Source organism: Heterodontus francisci, chromosome 6, assembly GCF_036365525.1.
Source record: "Heterodontus francisci isolate sHetFra1 chromosome 6, sHetFra1.hap1, whole genome shotgun sequence".
In the NCBI taxonomy this organism is placed as follows: domain Eukaryota; kingdom Metazoa; phylum Chordata; class Chondrichthyes; order Heterodontiformes; family Heterodontidae; genus Heterodontus; species Heterodontus francisci.
Genome location: NC_090376.1, coordinates 71,918,045 through 71,932,479, shown reverse-complemented (window position 1 = coordinate 71,932,479; position 14,435 = coordinate 71,918,045). Strand labels below are relative to the sequence as shown.

Genomic DNA, 14,435 nt, shown 5'->3' with positions numbered 1-14,435 from the left:
ACATTACTGCAGGAGTTCATCAGGGTAGTGTCCTAGGCCTAACCATCTTCAGCTGCTTCATCAATGACCTTCCCTCCATTATAAGGTCAGAAGTGGAGATGTTCACTGTCAATTGCACAGTGTTCATTTATTATCATTCGCAGCTCCTCAGATGCTGCATGCAGGCACAGGCTGCTTCGGTAAGACCTGGACAACATTCAGACTTGGGTCTCACAAGTGCAGGCAATGATCATCTCCAGCAAGAGAGAATCTAACCATGTCCCCTTGACATTCAATGGCACTACCATCGCTGAATCCCTCAACATCAACATCCTGGGAGTTGCCATTGATCAGAAACTTAACTGGAGTAGCCATATAAATACTGTGGCTACAAAAGCAGGTCAGAGGCTGGAAATTCTGTGGTGAGTAACTCCCCTCCTGACTCCCCAAAGCCTCTCCACCATCCACAAGGCACAAGTCAGGTGTGTGATGGAATACTCTCTACTTGCCTGGATGGGTGCAGCTCCAACAACACTCGAAGCTCAACCCAATCCAAGACAAAACAGCCCACTTGATCAGCACCCCATTCACCATCTTAAATATTCACTCCCTCCATCACTGATGCACAGTGGCAACAGTATGTGCCATCTACAAGATGCACTGCAGCAACTCACCAAGGCTCCTTTGACAGCACCTTCCAAACCTACCTAGATGGACAAGGGCAGCAGACGCAAGGGAACACCACTACCTGCAAATTCCCCTCCGCATCACAATCCATTCTAACTTGGAACTGCTGCTCCTCCAATGTTGCTGGGTCAAAATCCTGGAACTCCCTCCCCAACAACACGGTTGGTGTACCGACACAACATGGACTGCAGCTCACCACCACCTTCTCAAGGGCAATTAGAGATGGGCAATAAATGCTGGCCTAGTCAGCGGCACTCATCCTAAGAACAAATAAAAAAAAGCCACCTGCTACAAACTGCACCATTAGCCTCACACACTGCTCAAATCACTATACCCGCATCACTTACCTACCAACAATCTCTATCAATCAGGACTCATATCTAACATGAATGTGCTCCACTTCACCCTCATACACTTAGCACTGCTGCATGCCTCCCATCCACATCTCACAACTTGCATACACTGTCAGCTATTCAACCATGAGAGCCACATCAGCCAAACAGATTGCATAACATTAACTGAGACATTTCCCTCTCTCTTGCAGGACACAGTGGTGCACAACAGGCTGGGGACAGACTTCCCAAATGTTCTAATCCCCATGAGGAGACAGTGCTGACCATTTTTCCAGCTTCTCGGGAGAGATGCATCACCAGGGATTTCAGTTCTCCCACACTGGATCTTTGCAGTATTTCTTCAAAGAGGTAGAGAAAGAGGTGAGCTGGGTGTTTTTTTGGCAAGTTGATCTCCAACTGTCTCCAAAACAGTTCACACCCCAACTGACTTGAAAACAATATTCAATCCGCAAAACAGAAAAGTTAACCTCTTGACCTCCATAAACCTTGACATGTGCCTTCTCTGTAAACATCTTCCCCAGGTCACCAAGGTTTCTGTTGTTTATTGAGCTTAAAGCACCTGATTTCCAGCACAGGTTGTTTTCAAACAACATATCAGTGTCCTTTCAGTGAACTGTCAACAACAAAGCAAAGTCTAGTATTTATGAAATATTCAGCCTTCCAATGAATTGTTCTCCACAATTTAAATATGAGTCCTCAAAAAAAAAACTTAACAAAAAGTATAGAAGCATGTTCATAACATCTCCATCTTTGGAGGAATGAAACACCATTTTTAAATGCTTTTCATTACAAAGAATGAAAAAAATTAGAACACATTTACACACTCATTCTCATTCACACTTTCCCTGTAACTCTCACAGTTCTGCTTTGCACCATCTTTAAACTCAGATAACTCAAAGCAATGTTAGATTCTAGACAAAGCATCTGCATTTACATTATTTTTTTCCAACAATGTGGATAATCTTTAAGTGATAAGATTGCAATAGTAAACTCCATCAGAATTGTCTGGCATTCTGGCTTTTAAATTTTTCCACAAAGGCTAGGGGGTTATGATCAGTATGTACCAATGTCTGGCTGTAGTCATGGTGAACATAGACATCAAAATGCTTAAGAGCTAGTAAGAAGCCGAGGGTTTCTTTTTCCACCTGTTGAATATCGTTTTTGGTGTCAACTTCGTTTTTTGGAAAAGTATCCCACTGGCCTTTCTTTGCCCGATTTATCATCTTGAAACATGACGGCACCCACCCCCAGGTCACTAGCATCAATTGCTACCTTGAAGGGCTTAGTGAAATTTGGCAGCACTGGTTCATTAATTAAAATGGCTTTCAGCCTCTCATAAGATGCTTGGCACTCCCCTAACCACCCTACCTTGGTTTTCTTTTTTTGTAGCAAATCTGTCAGTGGAGCAGCTATAGTACTAAAATTTGGTACAAACTTGTAGTAGAAACCATATATCCCCAAAAGCCTTGTGATTTCTCACTTAGTCCTAGGGGTAGGGAATGCCACCAATGCTTGTACTTTTGCTGTTCTTGGCAACACTTATCCTTGCCCTATTATATGCCCAAGGTAGGTTACTCTCGCTTTTGCGATCACTGGCTACCACTTGGTTCATTAGTCTCTGAAAAGTGGTTGGGGCATTTTTTAGCCCGAATGTCATCACTTAGCATTAGAAAAGACCATCTGGTGTGACAAAGGCTGATATTTCATTAGCTCTGGGTGTTAAAAGAACCTGCCAGTATCCCTTTAAAAAATCTATTTTGGTAAGAAACATGGCACTATGTCAAACAGTCTTCCAAGCGAGGAATTAGGTAGGAGTCTGCCTTTGTTACTGCATTAACCTTTCTATAGTCTATGCAGAATCTAGTTGAACCTTCAGGTTTAGACACTAACACCACTGGGGAATGCCACCTGCTTTGATTGGGTTCAATTAGGTGGTTTTCCAACATGTATTGGATTTCTGCCTTTACCTGGGCCTGTTTCTCTGGACTTAAGCGATAAGGATGCTGTTTTATAGGAAAGAATTCCCCTCCATCCACATCATGTGTGACTTATGTTGTACATCCTGGCTTGTCCCTACAGGCCCCTTTAAATGCTGTGAGTAGCCTTGTTAGGTCTTCCCATTGTTCTGCATCTAAATATGAAAACATAGTGTCCAATCTCCCTAATAATTCAGTATTAGCTAACCGTATAGTAGGAGTTCAGTTTGAGAATTGTCTAGGTCTCCTCCTGCCTCATCCTCACTATCCCTTTCATCCTTCACCGTCCCTACAACCTGACATACCTGTGCTTGTTTATCCTCCTCCCGGTCATGATATTGTTTCAACATATTGATATGACACAGCCAATTCTTTTTCCGGCGATCTGGGGTGTCAATCAAATAATTTACTTTACCAATTCTTTTGACCACTTTATATAGACCACTGAACTGTGCTTTCAGCAGTTCACCTTGCAAAGGCAGTAATACTAATACCTTATCCCCTGGTTGAAATGTTCGGGTCTTGGCATGCCTGTCTGCCCATTTCTTTATGGTTGTTTGAGAAGCTTTAAGGTGTTCCTGAACCACTTTATAGGCTATTGTGAGCCATTCCTGGAACACTGATAAATAATCTAGCACAGAAGACTTCCCTGTTCCAAAAATCTTTCTTTAATTAGTTTTAAAGGACCTATTATCTCATATCCATAAACTAATTCAAAAGGACTAAAATGGGGAGATTCATTAGGTAAATCCCTAGTGGCAAACAAAAGAAATTCTGGCTCTTTATCCCAATCATGGGGATATTCATGGCAGTATGCCCTGATCATTGTTTTGGGGGTCTGATGCTACCTTTCTACAGCACCTTGTGTCTGTGGGTAGTATGCTGAAGACTTTAACTGTGTTATATCCAGATTATTCATAACTTACAGGAAAATTTTAGGCATAAAATTGGATCTGACTGAATCTAAATCAGTAATCCATATCTAGTGAAGAACTGGGTTAACTTCTCGACCACTACCTTAGCAGAAATTGTTCTCAAGGGAATGGCCTTTGGGAACCAAGTAACCATATCCGTGATAGTGAGTATATGTTGGTGTCCCGCTTTTGTTTTCAGCAAAGGTCCTACACAGTCTACCAACACCCTACTAAATAGAAACATAGAAAATAGGAGCAGGAGTAGGCCATTCAGCCCTTCAAGCCTGCTCTGCCATTCATTATGATCATGGCTGATCATCCAACACGGTAACCTGTTCCCGCTTTCGCCCCATACCCTATAAAAACATGGCTCCCCAAAAACTGGTATGGGGATTAGAGGTGCCAGTTTTATTGCAGGTTGTGGTTTTTCCATAATCTAGCACATATGGCATGTTATACAAAACTGCACCATAACCTTGGAAAGACCTGGCCAGTAAAAATGTCAACCTATATGTGATTGGGTCTTCTGGATCTCCACATGTCCCGCCATAGGAATTTCATGGGCTATCCTTAGCGGTATTCTGGCAGTACCACTATCTGGTGAACCACCGTCCATTCTTCGTTTGTGAGGAGGTTTCCACTTCCTCATCAGAATCCCACTGTTAATATAGTAGCCTTCTGGAACTCCCTTTGCCTCAGCTTCAGTTAGAGCCAATTGTGCCGCTTTATTTAACTCTGCATCAGCTTGCTGAGTGTTAATCAGAGAAGACTTACTGAACAAATCCCCAAAGAAAGTTTCAGATATTCGGCTATCTGTCTGTGGTGCCAATCTGACCTCTGATAATGGAACTTGTTTAGACATTGCTCGGGTCACAACACATGAAGGAAGGAATTCCTGGAACCTGTTCCTGCAACTGCTTGGTCTCTTTGACTTCACTTGGTTTTTCTGTGACTACTGGAAAAGCTACTACTTTCACTCCGGCAAATCATTCCCCAGGAGTAGGTCAACTCCGTCTACAGGCAAACTATGGACAACTCCTAAATTACCATTCCAGACATTAGGTCACACTTCCGGTGCACCTGATGCAAAGGTATGACTATATACTCCCTGCCGATATCATTCACTAAAACCTTAGCATTTAATGTGCTCTCTAGTGGAAAGGTCATGTCTTTCCCCAGCAAAAGTGTTTGGGTGGCTCCTGCATCCCTAAATATAACTATAGGTTTACCTGCCTCACTTGAGGGATAAGGAGTTACTTTTCCTTTTGACAAGAATTCCCGATAGCTCTCAGGTATCTTGTTCCCATCCCCCGCACTGACAGTGTTTTTTGTACTAGGCCTTACAGCTGCAGTCAGCGCTACAGTCTGATCTGTCGTACTCTCAGTCAGGGCTCTTTTCTCTGCATTGGCGTTGTGTACCCCAATAAGTCCCATGGGTTTATCCCGCAACTTCCAGCATTCTGCGCGAAGGTGTCCCACCTTGTGACAATGGTAACACTTAGGCTTGAGGACCTCACTTCCACCCTCAGCATCTGCCTTTCTGGCCTGAGGAGGAGTTCCAGGGGCATTCCCAGCTATCCTTTCTTGTCCCCAGCTACTTGCCTTCCTTTCACCCTCCCACCTTCTATCCTACTCAGGTTTGTGGATGTGATGGACAAAGCTCGTAATCATCAGCAATTTCCACTGCCTGTCTGGCTGTTGAATTCTCCCAGGAGAATTATTTCTCTAAGGGTCGCATATGTGGCCTCTACCTTTTGTGCCTGCATCCAACAATCAAAATTAATTTGCTTTACCCTCTCAAATTCTATACAAGTCTGCCCAGGCTGTCTCCAGAGGTTCCAAAATTTCTGCCTGCCACATAAGCTCGAGAATAGCCATTTTTGCCATCTCATAATCAGCAGAAGCCTCCTCAGAAAGCATGGCATAATCTTCATGAGCTCTGCCCATCAACCTGCTTTGCATAAGCAGTGTCCAGCTTTCCTTCGGCCACTTCATCTGTCTGGCTATCTTTTCAAAAGAAATGAAAAATGCCTCTACGTCCCTTTCCTCAAACTTCAGGCGGGCTTGTATAAGTTTTAAAAGTTCTCCACTGGGTCCTGGGCAAGAGTCAAATCTTTCCTCACCAGAATTTTCCTTGGAGCCAAGGCCACTCTTTTGACTTAGTTCCAGCTTTTTAACATCAAATTCCCTTTCTTCTGTTTCTCTTTGAAATTCTTTTTCCCTTTCCTCTCTTTCAAGTTCAAGTTTTTTCTTGTCAATTCTCTTTCCTGTTCAAGCTTAAGTTTTTCCAATTCTTTATCCTGCTCAAGATTTTTCATTTCCAGTTGCAATTGAATCCTAGCTAATTCAACTGCACTACCATCTGGTTTGCCTTTTTTTTCTTCCAATTTCAAATGGTGTGATATTATCTCAATTATATCTGCTTTGTTAACTCCTGGTTGTAACTCTAACACCAACTTTTCTGCCAATTCCTTTAGTCTAACCTTGGTTATGTTTCTCTAATCATTCAGGAATACATCCTCCTTCCCCAGAAAGGTCATAACAACTGAGAAAGACATTCCAGTAGTGTAAACCTTACTCTAATGCACAAGAAACCTGTGTTTTCACTTTATCTCTTTTCTATTATTATTCCCCATTTAAAATTGCACGTCGTCGGCTTTTGGGTTATGCCGCACAGAGCCCCCATTTGTATGTTGGGACTGAGGTGGGAGGAGTGCACTATCTTTTCTAGTTCCACTTCTCCACAGGTCACAACATATATTTAAATGTTTACCCAGTTACCGATGCAGTCAATCATATATTCTACTCTTTATCCCAGAATAAAATGCACCAACCAGGTTTCTTTGATAAACAACAACAAAATTATCAGTTTATTATCAAACAAGTCTTATCCAGTAATGAAGCAAAGCATTAACACACAGATTGAAATATGAAAGTCCCCTTTTTAAAATCCTCCCAGACACACACACACATACTGAAAAAAATACAGAAATTCTCTCTGCAGAGATCTGTTACAAAAAGGGCAAAAAAATACGTTGGCCAAATAATTGCTAATTCTTGTAGAAAAAAAAAAGATATGGAGCGAAGCCAGTTGTCTCTTTTGGTCTGGTATCCAGGTATAGGAGACGGGTCTCTGGGATCTGTTCTCTTCAAGAATTATTCTGGCAAGTTTTTCCAGCTTCTCAGGACAGATGCATCACCAGGCACTTTAGCTTTCTCACACTGGATCTTTGTAGTATTTCTTCTAAGAGGTAGAGAAAGAAGTGAGCTGGGTGTATTTGTTTTTTGGCTAGTTGATCTCCAACTGTCTCCAAAACAGTTCACACCCCAACTGACTTGAAAACAATATTCAAACCCCAAAACAGAAAGTCAACCTCTTGACCTCCATAAACCTTGACATGTGACTTCTCTGTAACCATCTTCCCCAGGTCACCAAGGTTTCTGTTGTTTTCTGAGCTTAAGGCACATGATTTCCAGCACAGGTTGTTTTCAAACAACATATCAGTGTCCTTTCAGTGAACTGTCAACAACAAAGCAAAGTCCAGCATTTATGTGGTCTTCAGCCTTCCAATGAATCCATCTCCACAATTTAAATATGAGTCCTCAAAAACAATACTTAACAAAAAATATAGAAGCATCTTCATAACATGGTGCAGTCTTTAACCAGCCCTTTTAGGTCCAGAGCTGCTCAAGATTGTCCTCCAAGGCCATCTGCAGTCTCCCCCATTGAAAGTCAGCAGCCTTCCACCAGCCATTTTGCAGCCATTGGGCATAGACAGGCAAAGGCACATGGAAGACAATCATTAAGCAATTGCACAAGGGTGATTGGTTGACATTTGTATGCAGTATGGCACGATTTCATTGATAAGTTTGGTTTGGAGTGTTTATTTTATGGAGCCTTTTATTTTTGCATTATGGCCAAGTGGACATCATAATGTTCAGTGACAGGGAAGGCAAGTTGTGGAATTGTTGGTAAATGGGGAATGCAGGTTACTGATGCTGCTTTTGCACTCGATGAGTTCTTCACAGGCAGCCTGGGCAGAAAGGGACCGTCTAGGTTGCCTTCTCCCTTCCTCCTCCTCATGCTCCTGCTCCTCAGCTAATCGCCATACAGCTGGTAGCAAGGGTGTCCCCTCATGATGGTAAGGTAGTGCAACATGCAGATGACCAAGAATCTTGACACTTGCTCTATCAGGTACTGCAGCATTCCTCCAAGGTAGTCCAGGCAGCAGAAACATTGTTTCAACATGCCAATTGTCTGCTCTAAACACATTTCATGTAGTATATAGCTTTCACTGTATACATTCTGCACACATGCACGTGGATTGCAGACCGGAGTCATCAGCCATGTCATCAGCAGATAGCTGTTGTCACCCAGTAGCCACCCTTTGGTTTGCCATGGTCACTCAAGTGCAACTGGCACAGCAGACTGCCCTAGAATGTGACCATCATGATTGCTACCAGGATAACTGGCATTGACCTGCATGATGTGCTCCCTATGGACACAAACCAGCTGGATGTTGAGGGAGTGGAATCCCTTTTGCTTCCAGTATAGAATCATAGAGTGGTAATATCATGGAAGGAGGCCATTTGGCCCATCATGTCCATTCAGCTAGTCCAGCTCCCTGGCCTTTTCCTTGTAGCCCAGCAAATTTTTTCTCCAGATAATTATCCAATTCCATTTTGAAAGCCATGACTGAATCTGCCTCCACCATACTCTCAGGTAGTGCATTCCAGATCCTAACCACTCACTGCATAAAAAAGCTTTTCCACATGTCGTCTCTGGTTCTTTTGCCAATCACCTTAAATTGGTGTCCTCTGATTCTCAACCCTTCCACCAATGAGAACAGTTTCTCCATATCTACTCTGTCCAGACCCCTCATGATTTTGAACACGTCTATTAAATCTCCTTTCAACCAATGCTGTCTAAAGAGAACAGCTCCAGCTTCACCAATCTATCCCCATAATTACTTGGGGCGGCACAGTGGCGCAGTGGTTAGCACTGCAGCCTCACAGCTCCAGGGACCCAGGTTCAATTCTGGGTACTGCCTGTGCGGAGTTTGCAAGTTCTCCCTGTGACTGTGTGGGTTTTCGCCAAGTGCTCCGGTTTCCTCCCACAGCCAAAGACTTGCAGGTGATAGGTAAATTGGCCATTGTAAATTGCCCCTAGTGTAGGTAGGTGGTAGTGAATATGGGATTACTGTAGGGTTAGTATAAATGGGTGGTTGTTGGTCGGCACAGTGTTTCAGTGCTGTATCTCTAAATAAAATAAAATAATTCCTGGAACCATTCTTGTAAACCTTTTCTGTACTCTCTCATGCCTTCACATCCTTCCTAGAGTGTGGTGGCCAGAATTGGACAGAATACTCCAGTTGAGGCCAAACCCCCCCCCCCCCCCCCACCAGTGTTATATAAACGTTCACTATAACTTCCTTGCTTTTGTACTCTTTGTCTCCATTTATAAAGGCAAGGATCCCAGGCTTCCGTTTGCCTTATTAACCACTTTCTTGACCTGCCCTGTCACCATCAATGATTTGTGCACATATACCCCCAGTCTCTCTGCTCCTGCACCCTCTTTAGAGTTCTGTCCTTTATTTTTTATTGCCTTTCCCAAATCTTCTTACCAAAATGTATCACTTCACACTTCTCTGCACTAAATTTCACCTGCCACCTGTCTGCCCGTCCCACCAGCCTGTCTGTATCCTTTTGAACTCGATCACTATCCTCTGCACAATTCACAATTCTTCAAAGTTTTGTGTCATCTGTAAATTTTGAAATTATGCCCTCCACACCCAAGTCTAGGTCATTAATATAGATCCAGAAAAGCAGTGGTCCTAATAGCGACCCCTGGGGAACCCCACTATATACCTTCTTCCTGTCCAAAAAACAACTGTTCACCAGTGCCCTCTGTATAGGGCAGAGTTGACATACGGCATGTACAAAGCAGTGTGGGTGAGGTCAGTGGCACTCTGCACCCTGGAGAAGTCTGCAATCCTAACAAAGCTGTGTGCTCACTCTGCCTGCTTATCTCTGGAAAGAGAAAATGAAATGTAGTTTGCACTCAATGAATAGAGAGTGTCAGTGACCTCTCTTGCGCAACAATGGACAGCAAGCTACGAGATGTTGCAACTATCTCCAGCTCCAGCCTGGAAGGAGCCAAATGCATGAAAGTTCATTGCTACCATCACCTTCACAGCCACTGGCAATGCAGCCCTGGCCCTGTTCTTTGGTGGCAGTTCTGGCTGCAGCAAGTGGCAAATTTCAGAGAGGACATCCTTATTGAAGCGCAGATATTTACACATTGTTTCTTGCTGAGATACAGGTAGGAGAATTGCTTCCTGAATACCTTGGGTGTATATGGCCTCTGCTGAAAGCCCCTCTCCCCACCCTCCTCCCGCTCCTTTTTCCGGTAGCTTGTCTTGCTCTGTGTGACCTCAGTTCATTCTCCAAGTCATGCTGTATTCTAAGGGAAAGGCCTACCAGTGCACCCACGTCTGGGAGCAACTGGTTTGTGTTGAAGCTTTGAAGTCAGCAAAAAGTCCTTCAGCAGCTGTCACATCACCCACTGTACTCTTTTGCAACTTGAAGGAACTATCGAAAACAACAAAGTCTTAGCAATAGCCAAAATAAATCAACCTATAAGTAGTTGATAATGCATTTAACTTGAGTTGCACACTGATTAACATCTTGATCTGCCTGCTCTGCGTATTTCTGACAGATGTTCACTGCCCCCATGTGTTAAGTCCCTCACCAATGTGGTGTCCAGCGTGATTCATTCCACAAATGTCCATGCACACTGTGGCATTCCTAGCACCCAAAAACGGGCACTAACAAGCCCAATTTCTCACCCCTTAAATCAATTTGGCACAAAGACCTTTAAAAACCTAAATTCCAGGAAGAAAATAAAATATGAAAAACTGATATGACCTCAAAACTGTTGTGCAAATACTATTTCTGTCTATTAAATTTAATTCTTTGTACTTCTTGGTGCCTAACAATCCTGGACACCCAGTTATAATGAACAGTGATTTAAATGAGTTACAAACAGCTTAAAGGTCAGAAAATGACATGGGAGGTGCAATTACAATAGTCTCGTGTTACTTGCATTTAGTCTGATAATTCCCACCTGTTTCAAAGGAAGATTCCTGGACCCACCTGTTTGGCCACCGAAAGAGCTCAATTTTGTTTTCCACCATCGGGAGCGGCGGCAGGCAAAAGAAATGGCGGCCGACACACACAAGCAGCACACTGTCATGCCACTATGCTCCTGAGCCCAGCGGCTCATTAAAATATGCATGGCGGCTGCCCTCCCCCCCATTTTTAAAGGGCTCCCAACCTGCTCAGAGAATGCAGAGATGCCCCTGTTCACCACCCCCCCCCCCCCCACCCCCACTACACTGAAATTTCAGAACTGACCCCTTCTCACCCCAGCTGCACAAAGTGCAGAGTTCACCCCTTCCCCCCCACACTAAAAATGCAGAGTTGACCCCGTTTCACCCCCCGCCCCACTACACTACAAATCCTGAGTTCCCCCTTCTCCAGCACGGGAAAGTGAAGGCATGTGAATGCCGCCCATCGCACTGCAGATCTGTAATCAAAGGTAAGATCACTGTGGGTTAGGTTTTAATGCATGCAAACACCTCATTTAAATAGTTAAAGTCAGTTACGTCGCCAAGCGGCAGAGGAGCTGCCACGGAGCCTCGCTGCTGCCGGGAAGATCGAGCCCGGCAAACTCGCCATTGGACTCCATGGCGGGCCACTACCACACCAATCTTCCGGCTCCCCCGCCATGAAGCCCGACGGCAGGAGCAGAACATAACTCAGCCCAATGTGCGAACAGGAAAGGGACCTGGCAGTACAGGCCTCCACCACCTTTTCCTGTGCTTATGCAAAGAGTGTGCTACAGACAGCAAAATCTGTCCATTTCCTCAGTGCTAAATCCAAGATAACAATATTCTTATGTGGAACTATCCAGGCAAATATCCCTGACATCTACAGCTTCTTGGCTAGGCTTATTTTCCAATGTAAGGTAATTAGCACTACCACCAATTTAAAGCATTGTGGATTAAGTGGCAGTCATATCCATACGTAAGTGTGAAATCAATGACCATGGTTTCTTCATTACTTAGCACTTTTTACTAAATCAGCTTTCATCATCTATGCATCCCTTCAAGCTCAGTGGGAAACCACATTAACCTCCCATGTGATTACCACCCACAGCTGTTGGACTTTCTGTTTAATTGTATGTTGTGTTTCTGATCTGTAGAGGGCATTTCTCCGATCCTTTCTGCTGTTAACGATTGGCAGAAAGGCTTCATCAGTAAACGAGGCCTTTATGCTGTGAAAATTAATTCCCTTCATTGTGTCGCATCTGAAATGAGATAATATAAGGTTCCACATGAAAACAAAATCTAGTAAACCAGCAGTCCTCTACAGGGAAAGATATATAAGCTGATGTTTATCTGCTCTCCAATTACTGTATTGTAACATTAATTATTCAGTGAGTGAAGAATGGATAAGTGACAGTTCTAAAAATGGACTAGGACTCACTGTACCTCTTCTGAGTGTATATAGACAGGTTTTAATGGCTGAACACCTATCTTACCTGCAATGTGTAATAATGAGAGGATGGTATTGTCTTGTTTTAATGTTCTTGATTAAATTAAATGACAGGGACAACTTTTATAGCACATCAGAGCCTATGATGCATTAGCTGCAGGTGAGAGTAGGTTACTACTGACAGTTGATCAAACTGCAGTGGAGTCTTGTTTCCTAATAGCATTTCCTGAATCTGTATCACACAAAGGGTAAGATCAGCAGGAAGCACTGCTCTATTGAGGAGGAAACCCAAAACACATTTGGTGGCTCGGAGATGGGGTTCAGAGACAACTCAGGGAACAAACTAGTCTGTTATTCAATTAATTAATTACTTCACACACCCACCAACACTGTCAGGTTTTCTTCGGTGCATAGTCAACCACTAATGTCCAGTCTAAATCAAAAGTTACATCTTGATTCTTAAGGTCACAAGAATTGATTAAAGATTCATATAGGAATTCAAAGATGGAGCAGCTGCATAGATATGTTAACATTTTCCTGGACTACTCTCTGAAAAAAGCAAAGCTGAAATGTTTTAGAGCATTACATTCGAGGAAGTATGTCTCTGCAGTCACACAACTGGAGTCGTTGACCATCATTCACTTTAGCACCTTTCTCTTCCTCTTCCTTATATAATTTGCTGCCCCTTAGCAACATCATCCACAGTGTGCATAATTAATTTTGAAAGAATCTTTGTCTACCCAATGCTGTTTCGGAAATGCCCACGATTCTGTTTTTTACAGTTTAGCAGGATTGCTGAAAACTCTAGAGTGAAGAATATCTTTGGGCATTTTAAGGCACTTTGTAAACATAGTCTAGAATGTTACAACATGGAAAAAGACCATTCAGCCCATTGATTTTACACCAGTGTTTTTCTCCACGAGTTAGAACATAGAACATAGAACATTACAGCGCAGTACAGGCCCTTCGGCCCTCGATGTTGCGCCAACCTGTGAAACCATCTGACCTAAACTATTCCATTTTCATTCATATGTCTATCCAATGATCACTTAAATGCCCTTAAAGTTGGCGAGTCTAGCTATTTTGGACAGAACAGCTAGTAAAGGTTTTATATAAAAAATCATCAACTCAAAGCTGGATATCAAGAGATTATGTCAATAATTTAGCAGCTACACTAGAAAAGCAATCTACTTAACCTTAACCCATTCCCCTGCTTACTTCCAAAAAGTTACAAAGAGACATGTGCAGATTAAGTGAGTGAGCAAAACTATGGCAGATGGAGTTCAGTGGGGAAAAGTGTGAGGTCATCCACTTTGGATCCGAGAAAGGCAAATTGGAATATTTGCTTAATGATCAGAGACTAGAAGCTGTGGAAGATGTTTACATTAAATAGGCCCGGACTTTGAGGTGGTAATGCCGGTAAATGAGTCGAAGGGCATCACAAACATCTATTGCCCATCCCCCTGTTGCCCTTGGGAAGATGGTGGTGAGGACCTTCTTGAACCACTGCAGTCCTTATGGTCAAGATTCTCCCCAAATGCTATCAGATAGGAAATTCTAGGATTTTGACCCCGCGACAATAAAGGAGCAGTGATCCAAAACAGGATGGTATGTGACTTGAAGGGGAACTTGAAGGTGTCAGTGTTCCCATGTGTCTACTGTTTTTCTCTTTCTCAGTGGTAGAGGTCACAAGTTTGGGAGGTGCTATCAAGGAATTCTTGGTGAATTGCTGCTGTGAATTCTATAAATAATACACACTTCAGCCATGGTGAAGGAAGTGGATGTTTGTGGTAGTGAATGGACTGTCGCTCAAGTAGACTGCTTTGTCCTGGATCGTGAGCTTCTTTAGTGTTGTTGCAGTTACATCCATCCAGACAAGTGTAAGCTATTTCATCACACTCCTGATCTGTGCTATGTGGGCGATAGAGAGGATTTACTAAGTCAGGCCCTCACCACAGAATACCCAA

The 14,435-nt window shown here is 43.2% G+C and overlaps 1 protein-coding gene across 2 annotated transcripts in view; it reads left to right on the top strand.

Annotated features, from left to right (window-relative positions):
- Window positions 1-14,435, top strand: part of gab2 (GRB2-associated binding protein 2) — a 415,117-nt gene that overhangs the window by 281,641 nt on the left and 119,041 nt on the right. The gene's annotated exons all lie outside the window — the stretch shown is intronic.